General features: G+C 43.4%; 1 long non-coding RNA gene across 1 annotated transcript; it reads right to left on the reverse strand.

Moving 5' to 3' along the window:
• Positions 1–11712: 11712 nt before the first annotated feature.
• On the reverse strand, positions 11713–25065 carry LOC127593329 (uncharacterized). Its single transcript, XR_007960375.1, has 4 exons — positions 24230–25065; positions 22913–22993; positions 13884–13997; positions 11713–11882 (listed from the first exon to the last, which is right to left on the reverse strand). It is a non-coding gene; the product is annotated as an uncharacterized LOC127593329 (long non-coding RNA).
• Positions 25066–27376: the final 2311 nt, after the last annotated feature.

A 27376-nucleotide genomic window follows, 5' to 3' on the forward strand; every position in this document is an offset into this window, starting at 1 on the left:
TAAATGAGCACCAATATCTATAAAAAATGTCTACTTGCGATTACACTAACACTAGCGGTGCCCTAACTAAGGGGGCTACAACCTTTGGAGACTTACAACTTAGCTATAAAAAAACTGCTGCTTACCTAATAAGGCAAAAATGAGCAGCTATACTTTTCAAATTTAACATTCTCTGCCACGCTAGATCCAACCGTGTCCCAACTGAGACCCCACAACCTTTGGAAGCCCACTATCGGCATAATAAACGCCTGTTACCTGCCCAGCATTGCCCCACGCGTAATGGATGCCTTTCAATGTCGCTACGTGCTGCTCTACGAACACCACCTGTGTCATAAATGAGGGGATACAACCTGCGGAGATCCATGTCTCACCAAAAACCCACGTCTGGGTCCCACATGATCAAAATTTAGACAATACGTTTAAAGTACGTTGCGGCAACATAGCCTTGAAGAAGGGCCAGGATGTTTGTTGCCTGTATCCATTTATTATTTTTTTCTCGCCTAAAACTCGCCAGTTGCCCGACCATTCAACACTATGCTAACACTAGCTTAGCATAAAGAGAAAACTTTAATCACAAACACTAGCTAGGCATAGACAGATAACTACAATCACAATTTTGTGTCTCACAAGATGACGTTAGCATGCGGCAACATAGCCCTGAAGAAGGGCCAGGATGCTAATGTGAAGTAACCAGGACCCAAACTGAGGCCTAAACATCCTATGCCAGTTGCCTGACCATTCAACACTACGCTAACACTAGCTTAGCATATAGAGATAACTTCAATCACAAACACTAGCTAGGCATAGACAGATAACTACAATCACAATTTTGTGTCTCACAAGATGACGCTAGCATGTGGCACGGATGCTAATGTGAAGAAACCAGGACCCAAACTGAGGCCTAAACATCCTATTTATCAAATGTTGCCGCATCTCAGTGTCCTAAGTGGGTACTGCGCCCACAAATTGGGTAACGGATAATCGAAGCTATGTTAGCTGCTAGCCAGAGCACAGCTGCGATGGGAAATGATCCGCCTTTCAGCTGGAAAAGTCCGATAATGAACCACTGGCCTACCTGGCAGGAATTGATCCACGGCTGCTCGGTGCTCAGAATCTGTGCAAAATAACAGCGTATTTTGGCCGGTTTGGTCTAACAGTGCAATGAAGTGTAGACTAAGAGCCTTCCCTTCAACAGTGGGGGATCAATATGCAGGCTTGTCAGAATGCCTCTCCAACAATTTGATGCTAAGAGACTGCTCAGTCACCTCTTTGGTGTAGGCTGCGGCAAGAGATCTTTGAAGTGACTTTTTGTTGGATTATTGGACTCGGATATGCTCTTCAGTTCACCAGATGCGCTTGCTGTTAACTTACGCTAAGATGAACATTGCAGCTCTGCTTATCTTTGAAGGTGTGCGAGATCTTTTCTCATCTTGGCTGCTAAGCTGTTGGTGGGAAAACTGGGCTTGAGGGTGGGGGACAGGTGGTGGGGGCTATACGATGTCAATGAATCGGCAAGATGAACAAAGATTTGCTTCAAAACAGCCCCGAGACGGCTTGTACTTGCGAAGAGGAGACGAGGTGTTTATCACCGTGCCCACCGTGTTCCTCACTCCATGTCTGTTTACCCAACGAGATCGCCGTTCCAAAACACATTACAAGCTTGTCTTTTTGTTTGCTGGCTACAACGTCGCCTTTACTTTCCGCTTGGAAAAATGGCTTCCAACAAGAGCGGCTCCTTGAACACGGCAGCAAAGTGCAAATGCATGTTTAGCCGCTGAACCACTGCGGAAAACACTGAATATTTTTGTTTTCAAGAAGATGACAAGCTTTTCTATGTTTGGGGAGAAACGTACAACCTGGACGTTTTTTTTTTTTTTTTTTTTGGGTGGGATCGGGTTAGGTGTTTGTAGCGCTCATTTGTTTTTTTGTTTTTGTTTTTTTTAAGAAGAAAAATCCACAAAGATGGCGGCCACTTATTACATTGATAGTCCTCGCTATTTTATTTTAATTTTTAAAATGTCAAATTGACCTATGAGCATTTTTGGCGCACCACAGAAACAAATATAGCAAAAAAATTGGTGAACAAAAATTTAAAATGGCGACCCTGAGGCATGTTCTCCCTTAACTGGGAACAAATTGAAGCCAAGGGGTGGAAAAAGAAAAAAAATGGGGTAGTATTTACTCAATTTTATTTTGGCAATGTTTGCACAAAAAAAAAAAAAAAAAAAATCTGTATCCTGATATATATTGTATATATACGTATATATATATATTTTTTCAGTAGATGTACTCTCTACATAAATAAATGCGTCTGAATCCAAACGGCAAGCCCAGCAAATTTTATCCATGTAGGATATTTTTATTTTTATTTTTTTGTGGGATGTGATGAGATCTCGGCACAGCACGAAGCAGAAAACATTCTAAGTGCGAAAGCGGGATTCTAATGAGCAGCTAACTGATGAACGTCTGTTGTTTAAATAAAACAACTCTGCGGCGCCTCCTGTTAACCGTTGCCATGGAAACAGCACTCAGAAAACACACAGCCAATTACAATTCATGGCGGGAAAATATCACTCATGAATATTTAGACGACGCGAAGTCTCGAGAAAGTGTCGAATTAACTAAGCAAACGGCGTACAAGGATGGAAGCGCGCGAAAATAACATGAGGAGCTCGTATAATTGTCGTCAGAGTGATGATGCCAAGTGATTAAATATGGTGTTAATTGCCGGCGACGTGGAAAAAGTCAATTAGCATCCCAGATTTTTTTTTTGTTGTCATGAAGTGTTGGATGGGCGGCTAAAAAGCAACACAACCAAAACACACTGACATTTTTCAACAACTAAAGCGATAATTTGAGCGTTTTTTTGTTGTTGTTGTCGTTTCAAGTGGGTCTGCTCGGCGAACGAGGCGGCGCTGCCGGTTTTCCGTCATTAATTACAAAGATAAGCAGGCTGTCGCCATGTCCTCCTTGATGTTGAAGGTCACGCCGCAGTTATCGCCGGTGCTTTGGCCGCTTGCTCGCTCGCTCATTCGCGTGTGCATCTTCGTTCAAGTCGCACGCGTCTTTCTCTTGATCCAGTTGCGCATTTGAAACCCTAACTTGAAATACGATTTAGTGATTTTGTGATGCGACGCTGGTTGATGTCTGACTTAGGTACCAAACATGGGAGCGTAAACGTTATGCTTTGTCACCATCTTGCAGGTGCCGAGGCACTGCGTTGAAGTGAGTTGATGCACCTTTACTCGGACAAAATTAGCGCTTTGAGGCATGTTGGTGCCAAGAAACTATGCTGAAGTAAGATCCTTTTCGGAAAAATCAGGGCTTTGCTGACATCAATAGGCGATTACTCGCCCATATTAATTGCTTGTAAATGCCCTTTGAATGCCGTACTTTGAACTGTGAAGCACATTGAGCTAGCTATCTTGTGTATCAAATGCGTGATTGAAATAAAGCTGCCTTGCCGCATTCCCTGGAGCGGCATTCCGCAGTACAATTTCAAAGGAACTGATCATTCGGTCATCAAGATTTCGATAAGTTGAGCAGAAAAAAAAAAAAAAACGCATCCGATTCGCGAGACGAGAGAGGAAAGATCACCTCGTCGCCGTCGTCAAGCCATGAGCCACCACGATTGAGGCCAAGCAGCGCCTACCCGACCAACCTCCTCCCGCTTATCCTCGCCTTTCGCTTGCGACCTTTTGCCTCGACTCCCACACCTCAAACATCAACCTCCGCCCTCCGTCGCACCCCCCCACCCCCACCCCCTGGCAATTGACGTTTCCCCAAATCCTCCCCCCCATTACCGCTGATGTGATTCTATTCCCCCAGGATGCAAGTCGGGCTCCATCCCGCGGTTATTGACCCACTTCGAGCTGGCAGTGTGACACACGACGGCTGACGGGCTTTTCTCCCCCCCCGCCCCCCCTTCACACACACCGTGTGTGAATACGAAATCGTCTTGCTGTGATATGTTGAGCAAAGTCACAAACGTTAGTCATCGCAGGGGACCGCCGTGACAACACGGACGCTTACTGGCCAAACGCACCATTAGCCAACGATAACTTTCGAAATAAACATACACCGGGAAAAATGGTGCGTTGAATTTATTCATTCATTCATTCATTCATCTTCCGTACCGCTTGATCCTCACTAGGGTCGCGGGGGGTGCTGGAGCCTATCCCAGTTGTCTCCGGGCAGTAGGCGGGGGACACCCTGAATCGGTTGCCAGCCAATCGCAGGGCACACAGAAACAAACAACCATTCGCACTCACACTCACACCTAGGGACAATTTAGAGTGTTCAATCAGCCTGCCATGCATATTTTTGGAATGTGGGAGGAAACCTGAACACCCGGAGAAAACCCACGCAGGCCCGGGGAGAACATGCAAACTCCACACAGGGAGGCCGGAGCTGGAATCGAACCCGGTACCTCTGCACTGTGAAGCCGACGCGCTAACCACTGGACTTTAGTCAAATTTATTTTGCGGTTGCACAAAATACGTTTACATGATCCCCCCCCCCCCCCCCCCAATACTTCAGTTTTGCTCCCGCACTGATTTTGTTGTTGATTTGTTTGTGACAGCTTCCATCTCACCATCGGCGTGTTTGCGCGATTCCGAGCCAAACGACGACGCGTAATATCCAATCCAATGTTGGTCAAATGGATCTTGATTTGAAGATGTTCTCCACGCTCGTCCGCGAATCTTTTGAGCTGATTGCACGATTGGCGAACACTCGGGGGGCGGAGGGGGAGCGTTAATGGGGTGTGATTCGGCTGCTGATTAGATGACTGTCAGGTTAAAAAAAAATAATAACATCAAGCTCCGTTGCCCTTTCGATGATTCGTTTTCACGTGTTGTATACTTGTCAGCATGTCGTCATGCTATAAATAACCGAATGTCGGGAATGAATTTATGAAAATTAACTTAACATTAACTTTGACATTGCTCTTTTTGTCAGGTTTTAACAACTATTTTTTTTTTATTTTCATTTATATTCAGTTTATATACGGTATGTTGTTAATTGATCTGAATGCGTGTCCGATCGATTTGCTACCATAATGAAACATTTTTAACGTGATTTTTCATAAGCAAAAATTTTCAACCCGTTTCTTGTGCTTACTACGCTACCTATGTCCACACCCCGCATCTTCCCTTCAGATAGTCAATGGTATGGCCACTTTAGAGCGCCTCGTCGTCGGGCGTCAAGTGCACGCATGTCACTAAAGAAGGCGGAAGAAGAAAGTGATAAAATTATTTCCAAAATGTCTGATGTGATAGCCAGCATGCGGAAAAAAAAGCCCAGCGTGCATTAAGAGCGCTTTCGTTGTGACAGAACGGAAAAGACGCGTGACCTGGCGTGGTATATTCACATTTACGGTAATTCAGCACTTCTTTCACATACCGCTAGTAGCACATTTTGACAATGCAAATCATTTCCTTCAGCGGCGAACAAAGTCTGTGTCATACTGCTTTCGATCCCCTTAACCCCTCATAAAGTGCAATAATGAATTTAGCGGCATGCAAACTAAGCTAGCACAGCCTGTACATAAGTCACACTTATGACTGCAACATTTTTATCAGCACTTTCTACCTCGCAAGCGCAACAGCGTGCTTTGGAAATCTTCCGATGAACCAGAGTGCCTTTGAAATTGGTCAGGTTTTTTTTTTCTTTCCTTGCACAGCTTATTGCACGCTTGACAAGCTTTCAGCGCGGACTTCTACCGCAATTGCGGCCAATATTCCGAAGTCAACATTAACTGGCATCCAAATGCCCCACTCGAGAGAATCAAGGCCAAATATGCGATTGGGGTCTTTTAGTTTTTGTTTTTTTTTACATGGTCTTCATACTTCTAAAAAGCCAAAACCAAATTTGATTTTCAAAGCCTTGAATTTTGAAAAATGCCATGACACAAAAGGTAGATGGCTTCCTCGGCTACCTTGTTTTGAATCTCGGAAAAAAAAAATAAAATAAAATAAAATAAAAAAAACATTTTTCTTTGGTTCCCGTTCCACTTGTTTCGGCCTCTTGTGCATTTCGGAGTACAGTGGCATCTCTACTGACGAACGTCTCTTCATATGGAATTGTCAAGTTACGAAATGTCTCAACAGGAAAATATTGCCTCTTGTTACAAACGAAATTTCAAGATAACAAAGGTAAAAATAGAGTCTGGGCTGCTAGTCGCAGCTCATTTTCCTGAACACTCCATACTCGTAGCTGCTCTGCCCGTGGCTATTACGTAGCATCTTCCTGGAATCCCATTAGCTAAGAGGGACTTCTAGTGAATCTGTCTGTGTGTGTAGATCGATAGATGTGTCTAAACGTGTCCTCATCCTTCGCCCCTTGGGCCATGAGGTGTTCCGTCAGTTTTACGTAAATGCTCACTATGCTCAAAGGTTAAAGGACCACTTTATTCTTTGTTTATTTTACATTACGTAACAACTTTAATTTATTGTAACGTGTATTTGTTACGTATTTTAATGCATTTTTATGCTTTAGAAAACATATAGGTCTTAATTTTGGGGCGGCTTGGAACGGATTAGGTCATTTACATTGAAAATGCGCCTCTATTTACAAAATTTTCTAGCTAAGAAATTTCAGCACCAATTAATTTCATAAGTAGAGGTACCACTGTACGAAGGAAGATGGCGGAACAGCAGCCGAAAGAGAGAAAAATGCGAGGGAGTTCTCCCCGACACATCTTGACAGCATCCCTGGCAACGTGTTTATTTAAAATGCGCGACGCGTTCGAGTCCATCTCCACATCCATATTGACTGATAATGTGCATATTTACAGCAGGCTCTGAATATGCCGCTAGCTGGTCTTAATGATTCATGAGTGTACCACCATTCCATCCACTCCAGTATGGCCGTGAAGAGCACATTTTGACGCTGCACTCCACGTTGGGGCCGTGGCATGGCATCCACGCCTAAATCCCATTTGCACTTGGAGCGGCGTCGCGAGCCGCCATCTGCGTTGCGAGCGCGATGTCCAAATGTTGATGCAATATGGCGGCTAACGCCGGGCGATACAGTTGGAGGATGCTTTTCGGATGGACGGGATTGCACATTGGAGTGAGTCATAACAGCAGTTTCCCGCTCCCACTTGGCCGCGGGCTAAAACGTGAGCGACAAGCAAAGCAAACGGATCATCATCTCTGCTTTCTTTTCCGAGTGAACGCCGCGCAGACAGCGAAACGGCCAGGTAGTGTTTTCTCACGTCGGAGCTGATTTGTCTGCACAGAAGTCGAGAGGGGGGAAAAAAAAAATGATGGATGGCTTCAACCGCTGCAGCGGGCGCGGGTATTCATCATCAAGAGCGAGCAAGCGGAAATAAAACGGCAGAATACTTTGTTTTATTTTGGAGGACTTTTGTCAGGGCTTTTATCTTTTTAAGAACCTCTTCGCTTTAATGCCGTTTTAATTTCTAGCTCTCCATAGCAAAAACATGCTTGAAATTGATTTATTCATCAGTGCTACACTCCGACCAACTAAATCATGATTTTGAAAGCTACTCGAAAACCACTTCTGATACTGAACTGATACTTTCAAAATGCTCCGATACAATGACACGGATACAACTTTGCCAGATTGACATCTATGTCCGTCGTGTTGAAATACTTTCAGTGGTCCATGAACACCAGCCAGTGAGCAATTTGGTAACAGGTCGCATAAATCGACATATTCGTAGATTGAAAAGATTTTGCAGGGGGCAACAAAATGTTGAAAAATTTGACAGTTTTGCGCAGTTTTGCTCTTTGCTTGTTCGCATATCAGCGGCACTAATGAAAAACAGTCTCCCCACTCCATCATTTCATTGGCCCATTCTTGTCCAAGACAGATGGACACCGAAAAATTTCTTTGGGGCATTGTGATAATTTTCCTCGGATACTTTAAACAAAGTAGTTCACGAGATTTTGATCGATAGTTTCTAAATTGGAATTACTTGCACCAAACAGGTGGACGAGTAACTATAGTCTGATCACTTCATTTTTATCGCACCATTTCCTTGCTTATAAGCTGGAAGACATTGTTTTTCGGCGAAGCTTCAATTCACCAAAGACAGTCACTTCCTCTTTACGAGGACACTACTCCGTTGTTAAAAAGGCAATGAAAAGGACACAAGGAGTGTTTTGTCTCCCCCGTCCTGGTGTGCACCCAAAATTCCATCCAGGACCTTATGTTTATTCCGTGGAGGGAACCCAAAAAAATTTCACTCGGATGACAATCCGTTTTAACGTTGCCGCCTGATCCGGTATTTGCAGCTTTTCCCGTCCGGTGTTGGAGATAAGACCCGGGAGCGAGGAGCCGCGCTCTACATATTCATCTGCGCCGCTCATGTGAACTGTGCCAGGCAGATAGTCGTTCAGAGCCGGTGAGAAATCACAAGTGTGTTTTATTTTTTTTATTACTGGACGTTGCGGAGTTCCCCCGTATTAGCTTTACCGGCGCGTGACGATAAGTAAGAGCGCGGCGGGGGTCAGAGGTGGTTCGCTTCGCCGCGGATCTCCTTCTCAATAACCTTCGCCTCGCGTTGAACAAGCGACCCCGGCAGCATCCCTTTCCGTGTTTTCCGTGTTGAAAACGGCTGAGTCGGTGCATTTGCATCCTTTTGCATTCCATGGTGCCTTCCAATTGTATTTTTTATATATATATATATATATATATATATATATATATATATATATATATATATATTGATTGATTACAAGAAAGCCTATGACTCAATGCCACATACATGGATCACTGAATGCTCGGAGTTGTATAAGGTGAACAGGAGCCTTAGAGCCTTCGTTGCGAACTCGATGATGAAGATGTGGAAAACCACACGAAGCCAATGGCAAGCCACTTACCCAAGTGTCCATCAAATGTGGCATATACCAAGGTGATGTACTCTCCCCACTGCTGTTCTGCGTAGGACTGAACCCCCAAAGCCAAGTAATCACCGGGACAGGCTATTGATACCGCTTCATAAATGGAGCTACGTGGATGACATAAAGCTGTATGCTAAGAGCGAAAGGGACGTAGACTCCCTGATCCATACAACCAGGATCTACAGCAGCGAAATTGGGATGTCATTCGGGCTTGAGAAATGTAGTCGGATGGTGACTAAGAGAGGAAAGGTAGTCCGCACTGAATTGGTCTCACTCCCTGAAGGAACAATAGCAGACATTGAGGACAGCTACAAGTACCTCGGGTATACCACAAGCGTATGGCAACCTCGAACTGGCAACAACGAAAGCGGCTACGGCCAAATACCTTCAGTGAGTGAGGCAAGTCCTAAGAAGCCAGCTCAATGGCTAGACTAAGACCCGGGCAATAAACAGCTATGGCCTGCCAGTGATCAGATAAATTTTTTATATACAAATACATATACACACACCAAATTTTCCGCATTATAAGGCGCACCTAAAAGCATTCAATGTTCTCAAAAGCCGACCGTGCGCCTTATAATCCAATGTGACTAATATACGGATCAATATCCGGACTTCTTGGATCAATTCAGGTCATTTCACAGCAAGCGGCAGTTTGACGGACAAAAGAAATCTAAACAACTCTTGGTCACGTTTTAACAAAACACCACATGACATCGCCTTTCACTAGCTTAATGCTAACACTCAATGCCAAAAAATTAATAAACGCAATTGATGCGCTGACGAACAGCAGCTCGGGAGACAGACAATAGAACAATACTCTCAGGCGTGTTTTCTTTAAAAAATGATCACTGCAGTTTACAGTAGTAGTGAAACTTTTTTTTTTGGTGCCGGCATGACAGATTATACTGGTGAAACGCATTGGAGACTGAATTAATCCATATAACTGCTATGAACCCTTTTTGTCATCTCTTTTATTTCCAATGACTACTTTTTTTTTTTTTTAAACAAATGATAGCACTCACAATCCATACTTCAAAAGAGGATGCATTCATCTTTTTTTTTTTGGGCAGTGTTACTAGTAATTCACCTGCTTTGACTTCTCCTTTATCAAGCGACTTTATTGATCATTTTAATAAAAGCAGCAAAGGCGGCTTCATTGGCAGCAAGTTGTTAGGTGGCCCCCGCGCTTCGGCGACACCACGATGAATGGCTTTTATTACCTCCCGCTACACCCGGCACTTATAACACCTTTTCTATTCTTTTTATCATGTGCAATAATTGATAGTCTGTAGCTGCAAACCCCGTTGTGGAAAAAATATCTATATTGAAAGAAAAAAATAATAATAATGCCGCACCACTTTATCACACGGCCGGCGGAGTCATGCATCATCCGGTCGGACAAATGCAGAAAAAGCCGCGGAGTATTAATCAAGGTCAGCGGGTGGGAAGAGAAAAAAGGAATACTGTAATTGACACTTTAACAAAATGTAAAATGTTCAAACGACGTAGCTCGGTCAAATATGTTTAGTTCACATTGGCAGTTTCGTGTTTTCCGATAAAACACCCAAACATATCCATTATCTTTTTGGTCTTATTTTTTTTTTCCTCCTGTATATTTAATTTTCAGGGAATAGCGCAAACCTGAGTTTTACCCGCATCATTAAGGTGAGAAAGTGAGCGCTGACCCAAAATAATTACAGTCTTCTCAGTAACAGCGCAAAAAAAAAAAAAAAAAATCTGGCACCATCTCATCCCTCGCCGCGATGAGCTGACGGGATGTCACACTCTTGACTTTTTTCCTGATAGAAAAAAGATCGGCACTCCTCGACGACATAACTCGGCGTGGCGGGACGGACGCAAGATGTCAATTTGACACTCAAACTTGAAACGGAACATGCTTGACACGCCGCTGGCAAAAAGTGCGGCGGAATCACAATCGGGATTGGTTGATGGGCGCGCTGGTGAAGCCGGTGGAAGCGATTGATCGGAATGGACAAACAAAACGCACACGCGACACTATATTCGGCACACATCCAAGGTCAATCGAAATCGAAATTTAAAAATAAATCCATTTGAGTAGACAGCGTTTAAGTTGTCTGTCATATACAGAATAAAAGCACATTAGCAGCATAATAGAATAATCACTCAAGATCATCTGTTTTCGTGGAAATAATTCAGCCAATCTAAATCCAATTAGAACTCGGCACAACAAGCACGCGCGTAAGATATTTATCAGTAAGTCCAGCTGAAATCGAGTATATTTAATCTTTATTTCTTTTATTTTATGCCGAGGTGTGAGTCATTTGTCGTGTTTAGCCGGCGCACCGCTGGCAGGCCCAAGACATGAATCATTATGAGAAATGTATTGAGCGTGGCTCTCCTCCAATTACCTGCCAGGATGTTTCATGAGTCATAATATGCAAACAGCTGAGGGCCACACGCGCGTACTACACACTACACAAACACTAAAAGGTGCGCACGGTACACATTTGGTAAGCGCTTCAGAGCAAAGCAGTCCATCAGGTGGTCAATTAGCTTCTTATGGGTGCCGGCATGTTTTGGCTCGCAGAAACTCTCGTAGCGGCCGCCGAGATGATTCATATCGGTGTGGATGCACGAGATCACGTGACCGGAGTCCATCGCGTGCGATTTATCACATTGTGACTTTTTCGGAGGGAGCGGCAGCGGGGTTTGCGTCACAAATTCAACCACATAGTACAACTCACTCTGGTAAAATGGTTATCAAACTTCACATAAATGGCACAAACGGGACCAATACTTAAAAATGCTGGACAACAAATGCACAAGTATCATCAAGCAAGCAAACAAACAAACATCAATGAACATAAACTGCTAGTGCAAAGAGCCAAACAGTTCTTACCTGCTGCCCATGTGCTTATCCGGACCCAGCAAACATTTCCACTCAATGAAATGAAGACCAGCTGGTGATGTAGCTGCTAGGCTAACCGACGTGCGTAGGTGGCGGCCATCTTGGGAGGGGCGCCCCTGCCATCCAAGAAGGGCAATGCAGTCACATTCAAAGTCAGTCGTAACATTCTCATTTCTCAAAAAAAATTAAATACAATTGTTAATCAAGCTTCAAAAATGTTATTCATGGGTGGTTTGCTTTTGGCCCACTTGGTCAGGTAGGTCACCATAGGGATGCATTTAAAAAGGGGCGTGTCCTATCTACCTATGCTCTGACCAGACCTTTAAATGTGGCTCACCTGTCCATCGCTAAATAAGTACCAACCAGAAACATGTCCTAGAAAAACGGATCCCATCCATCTGAAATCACTTGCCGCTTCGCCAAGATATTATTACTTGATCACACAGAGGGGCCTGCTTTAGTAAATTTCCATTACACCTTGAAATTGGACCCATATGATCGTGAGTATAAATGGAAGCGAGAAATAGGGCGAGAGAGAAAAAAGCGGTCCTGTCTGCAGGACAAATTGAAGTCTGCTCTGATGGACAAAGATCACATTGAATTTCAGTGAGCACATTTTGTCTTTTTCTTCCTGTAGAACGAAAGAACACCTTGTGGCCTTTTTTTTTTTGTCTGGAAGCGGAAAGAACAAAAGAAAGAGGAAAAAAACCCCTCATCTTCCATCTATGTCAAGTTGCTCACGCTGTGACATTCTTCCCCTTCAAGCTGATTTTTTTTTTTTGACCGCCCTGACCCAACACTACCGATATTGCATCTTCTTGTTCAAGTTTGGAATACGCTGCCTCCTGGGGTGTTAAGGGCATCTTTAGCGAAAGGCTGCACCGCAGGATATTTTCATTAGATGCGGAACGAGACTAGCGGCGGCGGCTGCAGATCGAAAGCCAATTACGAGGCATTCCTCACGTCCATATGGATGCCGAGCAGCAATTTGGCGTATTTGATTACAAAATATGTTACTCCTTCAACAAGTCCTCTTTAATGGAGCGCCAACATGATGGTGGCAAGGATTCAGGGGCGGTATATGGACCGCAGTGGAGATTTTAGGGCTGGTTTATGTACTGGTAGTCTACAAAGTGAATGTCACAAATTCACTGTTGTTTTTCTCCCCAGGCCAAACCAATACCTTTATTGTATTTGACAAATTATGATAATAAAGAATAGGAGGTAGGAGAGAGACAAGAGTTCATTGGAAAATATACATGGAGATTTGATTTCACCTGGGATGAAAAAAGGTAGTGCTTTGCCGCCAACTTGTTGCCCTTTTAGTGCCAAGTAAAGAAATGAGTTGAGGAGCCTTATTTTGACAAAAGTGATACTTAGCTGCGATCTCGTAGCATCTTGGTGCCAAGGAACTATGTTGAAGTGGGTTGAGGAATTTTATTCCGACAAAAGTAGCACATTGCTGCCACATTGGTCCAAGGAACTAAGTTCAAGAGTTTGATTTTGATAAAAGTAGTGCTTTTGCACCCATTTGTGGAATCTTCACGAAAATGAACTACATTGTAATGAATTCAAGAGCTTCATTTAGACAAAAAATTGACTTTTCTGCCATGGAACTATTTTGGAGTAAGTTGAAGACGTTGATTTTGACAAAAGTATTGCTCTGTCACCATTTTGTGGCATTTTCATGCCAATGAACTACATTGAAGTGAGTTGAGGAGCTTCATTTGGCCAAAAGTAGTACTTTGCCAGCATTCTGTGTGGCATTTTGCCGCCAACTAACTTTGTTGAAGTGAGCTACGGTGCTTCATTTCGCTAGCCCGGTGACTCGACTGCATTTTCCTTGCAGCGCAAGACAGAAGCTGCGGCTATCTTAGCCATCTGACATTTCAGAGACATTCAACCGGGGGGGAATCGCGTGAATATCCCGACCCCTCCTCGGGCTGCTCGGCGGGGGATTACAAAAAGTAAATTGCAGCTTTGCGAGGACACCAGAGGTCACCCCCAATCTTTTTTTTTTTTCACCTTTTCCTGCCGGTTAATTCTCTCTAGACTTGTCCCTTCGGTGCGCTTCATTGCTCCGTCGTACAAATGCTTCCTGCCACTGATGTGCTCACCTGCGAAAGCCGTGACCCTGCGTGCAGCTTCCAAGGCCTCTGCTGGAAGCAACAATGCCGCGTCTGTCCTACATAAGAGCCATGCAGGAAGAACCACTGCCACATGTCCGATTTCTGGGAATAAAAAAAAAAATAAAGAGTCATTAGTTTCCACATCCCAGGACCATTTGCTTCTTTCGGTCTTTGGGGAAAACGTTTTATGGCTTGTTGAAGAGTGTTTCAGGGGTGTTTGTGGTCACTGGTCGATGTAGGGCCAGTTTCACAGTCCTCTGCTACAGTTACTGAGAAGTACGGAAATGATATATTTTTTTAATGTGAAGCAAAACTCTGAGAATGTTGTAGATGTAAAAAGAAAGCAAAATGATGTAAAAAAACTAAATCTAAACCAAATTCAAAAACACTTTTTTTTTTAATTTGGTGGAACTAATTTAATCTATTTATTTAATGAGAATACTTTATGTGGTGCATACCATGCAGTTTCTCTAAATCTCTTCTCTAGAAAATGACAAACGCAACTCCAGAATTCATGACAGTAACAAAGAGCTTAATTGACATTCATTAAAAAAAAAATATTTTATTTCAAAATATGTAGGTTACGTATCATGTCGCTTGTAACTTCAATGGACTAAAATTATTTTTTTCTTCTATTCCTTGTGCCCATGTGTCTGAGCTCATACTAAAAGCGCTCTGGCTGCTCTGATTAGAAAAACAATAGAGAGGCTTCTCCATCTTTAAAAAACAAACAAACAAACAAACCAAAACAAAAAACAAAAAAACGAGGGCATCACAAAAGAAAGAAATCACATTGCAGGCATGATTGGACGACCCCCCCCCCTCCTTAATGGTAGCATCATCACGGGCGATTTAGGTCAGCAAATTCTTTAGAGAGAAAAAAGAGAATAAATAATCCAGCTGCTACATCATTGTGGGACAAACTTGAAGTGTTTACGCCTCCACCTGAGAGGAGGAAGAGGAGGCGGCGGTCGCCTGGGCGCTGAAATGAAGCGGCTATTGACGCAAACAAATGCCGTGAAGGTCCCAGCATGCAACGCAACCACAACAACAAGACAGAATGTCTAAATAAGACGCAGCTGACAGCCTGGGAAACATATCGCGCTTCTTTACGGTGATGTCACATTCAGGTAAAAGTTCAACCTGAGGCCGCAGTCGCACATCTTGACTCAATAGCAAAAGACGGAAACCTTTTGACTCACAACATTTTCTGGCAAACTTTTAAAGCATATCTTCTTTTTAAATGTGTTTTTACAGTATACAGCAAGTCTGAATTTCGAGTGAGCTCCCGTCGGTGTAGTACACCATTGTGCCACAACATTGTCGGGCAGCGCTGAGCTCCACTGGAAGAGATACAGCATATACATAACGGGAAGAAGACAAGCAAGAGCTGGTCTGTTGCTAATTTCTGTTAGCAGTGACCAGAATCAGTTAGTTTTCAATATACTGTAATTTATTAACATTTTACTAAACTTTGAATCATAAACTTTGAGTGGGAGTAACAAAAAAAAAAAAGGTTGACGCGGGCTTTTAAAAAGTAGAGTGTGCCTGAGTAAAATAAAAACTAACAAAAATAAATAAATAAATACAATTGTTCTGATGCCATATGGTGCGTTCATGGTGCCAAGCATCTTTGGGGAAATCGGTAGCTACGTCTAAATGTCAGAAAGGAGCTTTAAACCCATACTGAGGCATCTCTCTGCAAATACAAACCTTTCGAAGTAAGCAGCGATTATCTGAGTATTTTTGTTCTTCATGTCTGAGCTCTGTATCGTCCCCCATGAATAACAAGGGTTATGATGGTGTAAATTGCAGGAGCACCTGTAGATATTAATTCTGATGCTCACTGTGAGCGATGTGCTTCTCCCTGCTAGGTTGCATAGATGTGATTTCACTGTTAAATTTCGATAAACTAGCAGGCTTGGATCAAATCTGCAGCGTAGGTGTTGATGAAGACGAAGAGGAGCAGGAGGAGGGTAGTGGCGTTAGACGTCGCAGCCAGTCTGAAGCGCTAGCGTTTATTAATTTACACGTCGCTGATGACGGGTGACGAATAGGTTTATATTCGCTCAAGATTTCGACTAAGGAAGATTGTGGGGGAGCAAATTCTTGTCTTGTGATTTGAATTAAAGATATCAGATAAGATTTTGTATGTAAGGGAGCCAAGTGGGCGCCAACAATACAGTACGAGACATTGCAATCACTGGGTGGCCATTTTCCTGATGAACATTTATCTGCTGATTCAGCTGCTTCAAAGTCAACTTTTGCAGAGTTCATTAAAAGCAACTTGATAATCTACACATGCTAATATTCATAGATTGAAGTCCACACTTGAGTCATTTCCATATGGCTGAGAGAGCGCCAGTGCGCCTGCCGTCCGAAGCTCCATTTAGCAAAAACTTTAATGTGATCTTTAATCATCTGATGCAATTATAACCTCCCTTCCTTTTGAAGACGATCGTTAAATGTTACATATGAGCTGTCTTTTAAACTCGCTCTTCAAGTGCCTGGCCAACTATCTTGCGGTCTTCGCCCAAGTTTCACATTTGTTTTGGGAGCTAATATGCATGCTACTAGCTAATCATCCGTTTGTGAGTTGCATACTTTGGAGGTAATGTGTCACGACGACCGCAAGATACAGAACGTAAGGGAGTGTTCACTGTGGAACTAATGAGTGGGACTTTGATCGAAGATACACAACTATGAAGAAGGAATGTCAAATCACTATATATATTATATATATATATATATATATATATATATATATATATATATATATATATATATATATATATATATATATATGGCTAGCTAGGTAGCTAGGTAGCGAGCTAGCTAGGTCACTAGCTAACTAGGTAGCTAGGTCTGTGGCCCATTTGAAAAAAGGCTTACAAACATTGTGTCAAGTACTTTTTCAATGCTCCTGTTGAGCACACAAGTGGAAGCATTTAGCCTCAACGTAATATTCTTCACAGCTCCTCCGAGGCTAAGTGCAAGGTGACAAGCGAAGAAATAAGACATCAATAAGTTTGAAAAATAATTTGAGGGGAAAAAAAAGGCTCTAAAGAGAACATTCGCAGAGATTAATGGGAAGTTCGGGGGCATCTGGAAAAAAAGAAGAACCATTCTGCTCTATTTAGATGAACACAACATTGACAGACGTTATATATCTGCTTCTGAAGGACTAAAAGCTGAATAATTAGGCTGATGGCGTGCAGAGTGCACTTGGGAAGGGTGGCGTGGAGAAACGTGACGAATATGGCAGGCATTCATCAAAGCTGAATTATTCACCCGCGTAAACGAAGGCTCATGAAAAATGGACGCCTTTGATGCGGCGAGGAGGCGAAATGAAACATGATCGCCTTCTTTGACGGCGAGGGTTCCTACATTATTGAAGGTACTTGAAAGCAACACGACCACATTTGCGGGTCAGCTCGGCTGCGTGCGCGGTCGAAATAATTGAGATGCTTTATATGCATGCGTGTCTGTCGATATCTATCTGCATGTGTGTTTTTGACTTTGCAAGCTGGCCAAGTTAAAAGCCATATGCAGATTGATACCGTCTTTATTCAGGCGACGCCGTTAAAAAGTGATTCTGTTAAAAGGGTGGTAGATAAACGTGCCCCGTGTTTCCTTTAAGGAAATCAAAGTCCACATGAGGACATGGCTGCAGGCAAGTACATCGACATGCTCCGCCGAGGAGGAAGGAGACATTTGCCAAAACTGCTTGAGCTCTCCTCTATCTTGCCGCTCATTCATGCTGGCGATTTTTTTTTTTAACGTAGTTTTTAAACATATTTTTAAACGCTGTGGCCGCCTGATCACGAAGATGTAACGAACATGAATCCGAGATCAGCCCCACTTTGTCGTCCGAGGATCCTGCAATTATTCCAGTGAAAAACAAAGTCGAATGGAGTATTGATCTTCAGCAGGAGACCGCGTGCGTTATTTCACCGCCGTTAGATGATTTCCACGCCATCAATGGTCCCCCCCCGGGGGCTATGATTGTGCCTTAGAACAGTTAGCTTGTTGATTAGTGAAAAATCTTAAGCTAATTTCCCCATTTTATTGTATTTATTTTTTGTTAGGGTAATTACATGGCGTCTAAAACGATTGACAGTTGTGGTGCAAAACAGTGGGTTTGTTTTTCTTCCCCAGAGCTGGGAACCTGAATGCATCATTATCAGGATTGAGAGTATCTCCACCGAGTGTTGTTGTTTGGGAGACAAACGTCGGCTCCTTCACTCGTCTTGTCATTTAAGTGGGGCATCAGCCGGCTGTGCCGCTTTGAACGCGCCAACGCGATGCCGAGGACACCTTGAGGGACGCCAAATAGTAGAGACGATCTCTTCCGAGATGTCAGAACAAAGGGAGGGAAGTCGACGAGCGTTGAAAAGTTGACGCCGCCAGTGTGCAACAGCGTCGGGATGAACGCAAGCTCGCTGTGAACATCCGTGTCCATTTAGGAGGGCGGATGTGGGACTAAAGTTGTGGTAAAGCGGGGAAAATTTGCGTTGGAGTCGCGTTGGCGGAACGACAGCTTTTCAAACCGATGTGACGATCACAGGAGAGGGCAAAAAATAAAATAAAATAGCATCACGTGTGTGTGTGCGGTGATAATTTGAAGGTCAGCACATGTTGTTGACATATTCATCAAACAGTTTTGTGTCGGCAAAGAAGATAAGTCATCATGCCACGCCGTTGACCTTAATATTAAAATGCTGTGACGGGAAAAAAAAATGACACGGTGTTAAGCGATTAGATAATTTAAATCATGGTTTGTTGATAAACCCGAATAAACGTTGAGGTTACCGGATCGATTTTCAATTAGCGTCACCGCGGTATGTAGCGTCTCTGAGAGTGGCGATTGTTTTGGGCTCTTGCGAAAAGAAAAAAAAAAAAGGAGAGGTAAACGTAAGAAGTAGACCACAACAAAGAAGGGGCTCGGACTATGTCAGACTGATGTGTAACCCTTTCATGCACCCCACAACCTGATAGTGTCAAAGCAAAGGCCCGGGGTCCAGATCCGGCCCGCCAGGTCATAATATGTGGACCGCGAAAGCAACTTGTCAACTTGCTAAAATCTGTACTGAAATGTCAAATTGCCACGTGTAATAAATTGCGTTGAGATTTTGCTATTATTTTGTTACCCAGTTTACGCTACCTTGAAGAATAATTGAGCAAAATATTCTAATTAATGCGACTGATTTCAAAACTAGTAATCAATTCATTTGTTGTGTACAACTAATAAGTTGGTGGTTTCACTGCCATAACGGCCCTCAGAGGGAAGACGTAACTCCAAATTGGCCCGCGACTAAAATGAGTTTGACACCCGTCAGATCGCATGATAAGCTGCCCAGTGTCGTAACTGCTGTCCCTGAAAGGGGAAGTCAAGACAAAAAGAAAAAAAAAAACATATTTGCAATAATATGTTCTATGCACAGCTGATGTTTTAATACTGCTTCATCTATCACCACGACCCCTGTGAAATAAGTACAGTGCAGCTTTTTGGAATTTCCGCGGTGATTTTTTTTTTCTAAAATCTGGTATGAATCCCCTTCAATCAGCATCTGTGCAGGGACACCAAGGCATTCCGGAATGAGTTAGGATAAGAGTGTGAAGTCTGGCAGTCGCGGAACCGACCTCACTGATCTTCCTATCTGCCCGCGACAGTCCCATCCTGTGGGGGTCACCTTGTCGGGAGTAATCTGCCTTTTCCGCGCGCGTCGTTCCGTTGAGTTCGGCGTGGTGTGCCGTGCGTTTGCTCCCCCGCGCCGCTTCGTACCGAAACTGAGCCTGCCGTTTGCCGACAATGCGGACGCTCCGTTTTCCATCGCGTCGCCAAAGGCTATCATACGTTACTGGATGGACGAGCGCAACAATCTGGTTTTCCAGAAAATAAAATAAAAAAACTCGTGAGTAGGCGGCAGTCCATTAACATAGGTCGCCGTCGATTTGACCGAACCTCTTCGGGTGTTTTAGCATAATTGTGGATGAGACCTTACTCGTATCATTCTTGCGGTTGATTGGCACGTGAACGCCGAGGCACTCCAGGCATTTTTTTTTTTTTTAATAAGCGTTCCAGATGGTCCGACGGCTTCGAAACGGACGGCGCGATGATGGCCAATTATCCTCAGTGGACCCCGAGGAACTCTGAAGAATAAACAACGCTGATGAGTTTTGTGATAGGAAGGAAATTTGCGCGCAATTGATTAGCTCTCAGAGGTGCGAGCTGATTGTCAGCTGGCATGCGAAACGACACGCGTCAGCTTGTTAATTACGCTTCCAGGCAAGCGAGCAAAGCCCTCGGGATGGATTCCGGGGTGGGGGGAGGGAGAAAAAAAAAACTCCTCAACTTGAAGATGAGCTATCGAACGCGTTGATTTGATGGACATGGGCAGCCCTTGGCGGACCGACCGAGTTTCTCTTCCAAGAGTTTGGTCCCCGATAGCGGGCGGTTGCGCTTCCCAGAAGATGTCAAGCATTGACTTTTTTTTTTTTTTTGAGGGGGGGGGGGTCTTTCTGTATTCTCCCCCTGAAGTCAGAATTAATGTTATTCTAAAACTTGCGGGAGAGTTTGACAGCCACTAGCCTTCGCTACCTGTCCCCCGCGTGCAAGGCGCTAATGAAATTTCTTTTTGGAACAGAATTCAATTAACCATTCTAAATGTTATTCTTGTCAGGTGCAATCACAATGCTCAAAATTTGGCAGCATAACATTTTGGTTGGCATGTCAATCACAAGAAGACCAAAAAAAAAAAAAGGCACAAAGCCATGCAGGAAGTCTGGAAGTCTATTTTCAAACGGCCATTTTGGGGTCATTTGACCATTCCCCAGGGGGTCCTTTAATCCTTTCAGGGTACAGTGGGCACCTCAGTGGACATATCAGGTTGTCATTTTTGGTGCATGAAAGGGTTCAAGAAAAAAAAAAACATGAGATTTCTGCCCGATTGCTCCCAAATTTGAACCGCATGTACTTGACGGATGGCTGAAACAAAATGGTGAATAATTACAGTTTTTATCATTGCGTGCGAGTTGAATATGACAGCAAAGATTGATGATTCACCATAAAACACAAACAAAAACTCTTCGACCGCGGCTCATGAATATTTAGAAAATTCAGCAAGCATGTTTGAATAAGCAGCATGGAATTTGAAAGGCATTTCTGTCATGAGCAGAACCGCAAACAAAAGCGTCAAGAAGGCAATAAAAACCGAAGCTGGTTTTGAAAAAAAATGTTTTGTCATAATTTTTATGTTTTTCTCTTTGAGTTTTCCCAACCACTTCAGCTTAATTCAGCCTTCTGTTTATTTTTATTTTTTTGCGTGTCATCCAACCATCAACATCCCTGGTGGAGTTGAACAACAAAGTCAAAGGCCAAAAAAAAATCAAGTATTTATTTTGTCTCTCGATGGGTGAGCGCACAGCACTTCCTGGCTGAACGCAATGAACAAAGCTCGGTCCATTTGCCGGCGCCGTAATGAGAAAAGTGCCAAAGTGGAAATGTCGTCGGCTAAGCTTAGCGCCGAATAAAGTGGCCAATTTAAGGCCGACTACTACAGTCCGTCTTTGCAATGGAGCTCCGCGGGCGCTTGATGTGTTTAAAGGGTGGGTGGGGAGGCGGGGGGGGGGCTCCTCATCAGTGAACAAAAGTGACAGCGTAATGACTTTGCTCATTTTCTATTTCTCCTTTTGGCAAAGTCGTGATTAGGTGCGAACCTGCCAATTCGGACAAAGTCCGCCAGCAGTTTGCCAGTAATAATCTTCCATCAGTCCCATTTGAGGACGTACACAGCCAACGGGTCAATTTAACGCAAGTTACAGACATTCGAGAGATAAAGTAACTAATATTAGGAATATACTACGACTGGCTACTAATTCTAAATTACTACAGTGGACAGCTGATCATGTTATCGAGTTACAGGGTGCAGGAAAGGCTGTAAGCGGACCGGCCAACATTACATTCTGAAATGGTTGGTGAGTTAAAAATTCATATTAAACGCATGAACCCAATGGAAATAGATTATATCCATATTTAAAAATATATTCAATGTACATTTTGAATGCGTCGGGCATCAATTCTATAGACAGACAACATTCATGAATCATATTGAAAAAAAGAAAAATCACGATATATCGCATTTGAAGAGGCTAATTATACAGTTAAGTGACATGATGTCAAGATGTTAAAGAAGAGAATACGACGCTGAACAGCAGTGCTGGGCAACACTGATTTTTCGTCATTTAGCGGACGTTCGAAAATGTTGAATTGAATGAGGTCGGTCTATGATGGTGCCAAAATAAAAATCGGAGTTTCAAGGGCGCGGCTGGAATCAACAGAAAACCGAAGAGGTGTTTAATTTTCATGCGCACGTTCCACTATTTATGATGAATACGGTTTGTGGTTCTCTCTCAAGGATGATCCAAGGTAATGAAAATATGGATTAAAGGATTTCAAAGAGGCGGCAGCCAACATTGTGAAATGAATCACGATTCTAACACGCTGCTTTGTTAATTGTTCCAATTATTTGACTTTCGAGATGCCCCATTACGCACCCATCAATTATTTAAATCTATCTTGCGAACGCGGCTCGTCTGAATGTCGACAAAACTTCGCCGGTCCGCCGTCACTCATATTGGACAGAGGTAAATGAGAGGGAGCTTCGGTCTCCAGTCGCGAGCGAGTGTTAATCGTTAATCGCTTCAATTTCACACGCCTGCGCTCGCATAGGGGACATAATCCCGGCTACGTCAGTGGCATGCAGAGCCGCGCTAAATCCAATTTTGCCAAAAGTGTCGCCGTCAGCGGGTCCAAATTGCAAGCCAAAAGAGGCCTAGTAGATGAAGCTCCATAAAACAATGCAAAAACAAAACAGTTGGCTCATTGCTTTGGCTTTATTAGCGCCTACAAGCTAATGTTTGTTTGCGGCATTGTGGTGCCTTGGCCAAAAATATGTTCACGTTTTAACACCCGGAAACTTGTCAAAGACACACTTGGCAAAGGCTCGTTCACATACCTGTGACATGCTCATGATTTCTGCCAGGCTGCTCTGCCATTCCTGTGTGTTTGCTGGTGGGCGGAGCCTCCTGTGGCACACCTGTTAGGCATGACAATCAGCATTGCTCCCACAATCTGAATCACTTCCTTGCTAGTAGTTGCACTTACTTTGTGTTTTCCTGTTTTCTCGCCCCCCCCCCCCCCTCCTCCCATTTCAATTCAAGGGAGTGTTGCATTTAAAAAGCGTTCCATCGGTGGGATCTGAGGAAGAACAACATTATGTGCTTACGTCAAAAAAAGAAGTTATCTCCGTACTTCCTGCACGGTTTCGCAGCAATTTTGGTTTGAATCCGGGTCACTGCACCAAATTGTTAGCGATTCCGAGATGAGTCCCCCCTGCAGGCTTGTCAAGGGAAAATAACTACAGTGGCAGGTGATCATGTGTCTAAATGAATCCAATACATTAAAACTGTCGAAAAAGAAGTCTTTAAACTGGGCGAGTAGAAACAGTGTTGGGTTGCGGCTCCGTCTCCCGCGGCATCATGGAAAAAAAGGTAGATTGAGTCAGCCCCATTCCGACTTACTTACAAATTCAGGAAGAGTAACCATTTCCTCAACTTTTCTGACAGTAACCAATGCCACGTTTTCACTTGAAACATTGCCAGTAAATAAAGATTTTATTGTGTTGCAACAGATTGGATTCGGGGGAGCAAATAATCAGAAATCCAAGTTGCCACAGAGCGGAATGCAGTAAAGCTGATGTGCAGTACACCCTGAGTGCAAGCTTTACCCTCCCACTGCGAGACGCAAATACGAATGTAATAAGGTTGGAAGAAGCGCGGGGGGGAAAGGAAGACTGCGAGCAGAAGGCGACCCTGGCCAATATTATTCGTCTATTTCGCCGTAATCGCATGCACGTTCTGTTCCTGCGAGGCAGCTCAGTCGCTTTCTTATTGGATTCAAAAATAGAACCAATGGTCCCTTGGGCCCGTTCTCCCAACTCTGTGTGTTTTAGTGTCATTGAATCCAGCAAGCAGTCGACTGGTTTGAGTCATTGGTTCGTACAGAGTTAAGACTCAAACTTTTTCTTGGCTACTTAGCCAACATTAAAAAAATAAACCCCCACAAACAAACAAACAAAAACCACTGATAATCGTATACAAAATGGATTTTTCGCATTCTGTTGTGATTCTAATTTTGTCATGTGGCAACATAACAAGCCAATGTAGCAAGACGCCACATTGGCTGGCTTTCTTTGAAGTCGTGTTGACAAAAAAAAAGCCAAGTTTCGTCGTAAAGCACTTCAAAGTCACATTAAGAGATATGTTTTACTCACCGGCGGGATGTTTTCAATCCGGTCGAGCTTTAATGACACGTCTTAAATTATTTCCATGTAAATACAGCGAACGTGAACCTTATCGTAGCACAACGGCGAGTGTTAATACTCTTCCGGTCTCGCCATAGATTGACTTTCCAACACGAACGTCGACTTCACGAAACGAGCTGTGACAGCCTTCATTCGGAAGATTATGTGCGCGAAGAGCTCTTTTTATGACCACAAGTGAACCCACAACACTATCAGACCAGATATATTTTGTTCTCAAAGGCCTACAAAGCCACATTCTTGGTTGTTAATTCGTGTTACATTGCCGTGGAGACTGTTGACAGGTGTCAATCGAAAAAAACTGAGCTTGACGGCGACGACGTCTGACGCGACATCACCGAAATTGAATGCTGTCACATGCTTTTGTTCGCATCCAAACAATCCCTCGCTGCAATTATTATTTTTTGACGGTTCCGACAATGCCTTTATATTCTCCCGTGGGATGACGAACGCTAATTGTTGTGATTGACTCGACGGAGCGAGGACCTTTTTTGATGTTATAGCCGCTTTACGCTAGCGGAATTCAGAGGGAGTGAACAAAATGAGCTCGGTCGATGGCGCCGCTCCAGTATAAACAGCATCAATGCCATCACTTACTGCTTGCCAGTGTTTTCTCGGCCCTCGGCTATTTCGCACAGTGAGCCAGTCCTTTTCGGTTGAATGCAATGACTGGGAGCCCCCTGGCACCATTCTCCGTTTTTTGAAGCTCGTGCTTAATAAAAAAGACTGTGACAATGACTGAATTCACAGGCGGAGCTAGTGGGTGGGCGGAGGGGTCACTGGTCCCCCCTGAAATATAATTTCCCCCCAAAAATGATATTTGATCTGACTTTAAAGAATTTAAATACAATATTTAAAGTCAGATCAAATATAATTTAAATTTAAATTCTTTAAAATCAGACCAGATTGACTTTAAAGGATTTGCCGATTTTTCCCCACATTTCTCTCCATAATGAACCCTTTCAGGGACAGCGGTCAGGACAGTGGATAGCTTATCAGGTTACAGGGTGCATGAAAGGGTTGATGTTTATCAGCGTTTTCTAAATTAATCATCTACATTGATCTTTTTTCCCTGGCGTATTTAAAAAAAAATTAAGAGGATTTTGATGCGAGCCAAGAAGTAACAATAAGCCACTGTCTTATATTTTCCATAGGGTGCATATAAAATTCCAATATTCGAGATATCTAAAGAAAAAACATCCTAAAAGCAAATTTTATTCAATATAAAAATGGAGTTTTTTTTTGTTTGTTTACGGACCCCCCATTGGATAGAAGTCCAGTTCCGCCATTGAATGATTTGTGACTAATGTGATGCATTTGAACTGTGATTTCTAACAACGGGGGGCGCAATGAAGCGAAAGTGTAGACCGCTTCATTAGCATCTCACGCTTGTCAAGGGGCGAATATTTGAGTTGAGATCTTATTTCCGGAGCATTCGGAAACTTTTCAGTTTTTTGATGCAGCGGGGTGGGGGGGGGGGCGCTGTGAAATTGCTTTTGGACACAGTCAAACTGTAAAATATCTGGCGGCTTGGTTGGATGGTAAGCTTTGATCAGTGACAGAAACAAGAAGCGATTCATGACGTTGGCTTCCCGCCAGACATTCCATTAGGTTGTTAGCACGCGCCGCGGAATGGGACACTCTTACAACACCGCAGACATCACTTTTTCTCCATTACCAGCAAACCTCAGCGGGCTAATTGTTGATTCTTCATTTTGGGGCGGAGGGTTGGGGGGCCGGGGGGGTGCACTCAGCGGAGGATTTACTTCTCAAGTGAGATATGGCCGAATGTCTTATTGTGGGGATTACTCTGAGAATGTAACATTGTGTTTATCTGATGGATGACAAGGGAGGTAACGAGGAGGTGTGAAGAAGGTTAATCGTTTGTTGGTAAAAAAAAAAAAAAAAAAAAAAAAAGGTTGCAAGTCCACATCTCGAGATTGGAGAAACTTTACCCGACGCAAAAGTTTAAGTGTTTTATTTAAGAAAAAAAATGTGTTGATAACATGACAGAACTGCAGTATTTAGCCCTAATGTCTTTCTCGCTTTTTTTTTTTTTTTAATTCGTTTACAAGACTAGTACAAGTCTATTCACATGACCGGACCTAACAGGAACATCCATTTTCTTCACCTGGGCCGTTGTTACAAAAAGTATCTCCCCCCCAAAAAATTACAAAAAAAAAGTATGACTGCAAGATAAATAGATAAATACAACAAGCAAATAAATCAGCCGATAAATAAATAGAAGGATAAATAACATTCAAAAAACATCTTTGGCCTGACGGGGGGCCACAAAAGTGACGTCGTCGGTCGTTTTGCTCGCGTCAAAAAAAAAAAAAAAACATCGGACGTGCGTGGCGTGAAATCTTCTATTGAGGCACTTTGAAGGATGTTCACGGAAATGACATCATCTCCACGGATTACGCGTCAAACACATTCAAACTGAATGACTGATCTCAGCACGTCACTGGATGCTCTCGCCGTTGATTTTTTTTTTTTTGGTGTTTATCTTTTGTTACAATTGTGGAACCGATCGTGAAAACAATTTAAAAGACAGAACCGGGGTGGAAATGATGGAAAGATGTTCAGCGGGCATTTTAGGACATGCTCGGGCATCAGAGTCAGGTGTCAAGACAGGAAATGGGGGGGGGGGGGGGCTGGGGAGGAAGTCTCAGGGCAAGAGATGTCAAGTTGATTAAATGACAGCGTCAGATATCAGAAAAAGTCGTCACATGTCAGGAAAGAATTGCTCCTTTTTGGTGGCGTTTTTGTTTCGGCAAACCGTCAAGTCGATGCAATTGCGCCAAACGGCATCAGGAAGAAAACTACACAGAAGGAAACTCAAATAAGCTGCCAGGCTGTCTCTGTTAAGTGGAATACTTCCCCCCCGCGGCCTCGTTTTCCAAAAAGGAGGGGCTTGTGCTCCGCTCCGCTACGTCACGGCATATGTTGACATTCTTGGTTCCCTCACAAAATTGCTGCTCGACGCTCCCGCGACCAAAAACACATTTTGTCACGTAACCCCTCACTTGGTTGTTTTGACAGCCACTTGTCACCATCTGAGCCTTTTTTTTTTTTTTGTTGACTTTGTCTCATCAG

Source organism: Hippocampus zosterae, chromosome 20, assembly GCF_025434085.1.
Source record: "Hippocampus zosterae strain Florida chromosome 20, ASM2543408v3, whole genome shotgun sequence".
Lineage (NCBI taxonomy): Eukaryota > Metazoa > Chordata > Actinopteri > Syngnathiformes > Syngnathidae > Hippocampus > Hippocampus zosterae.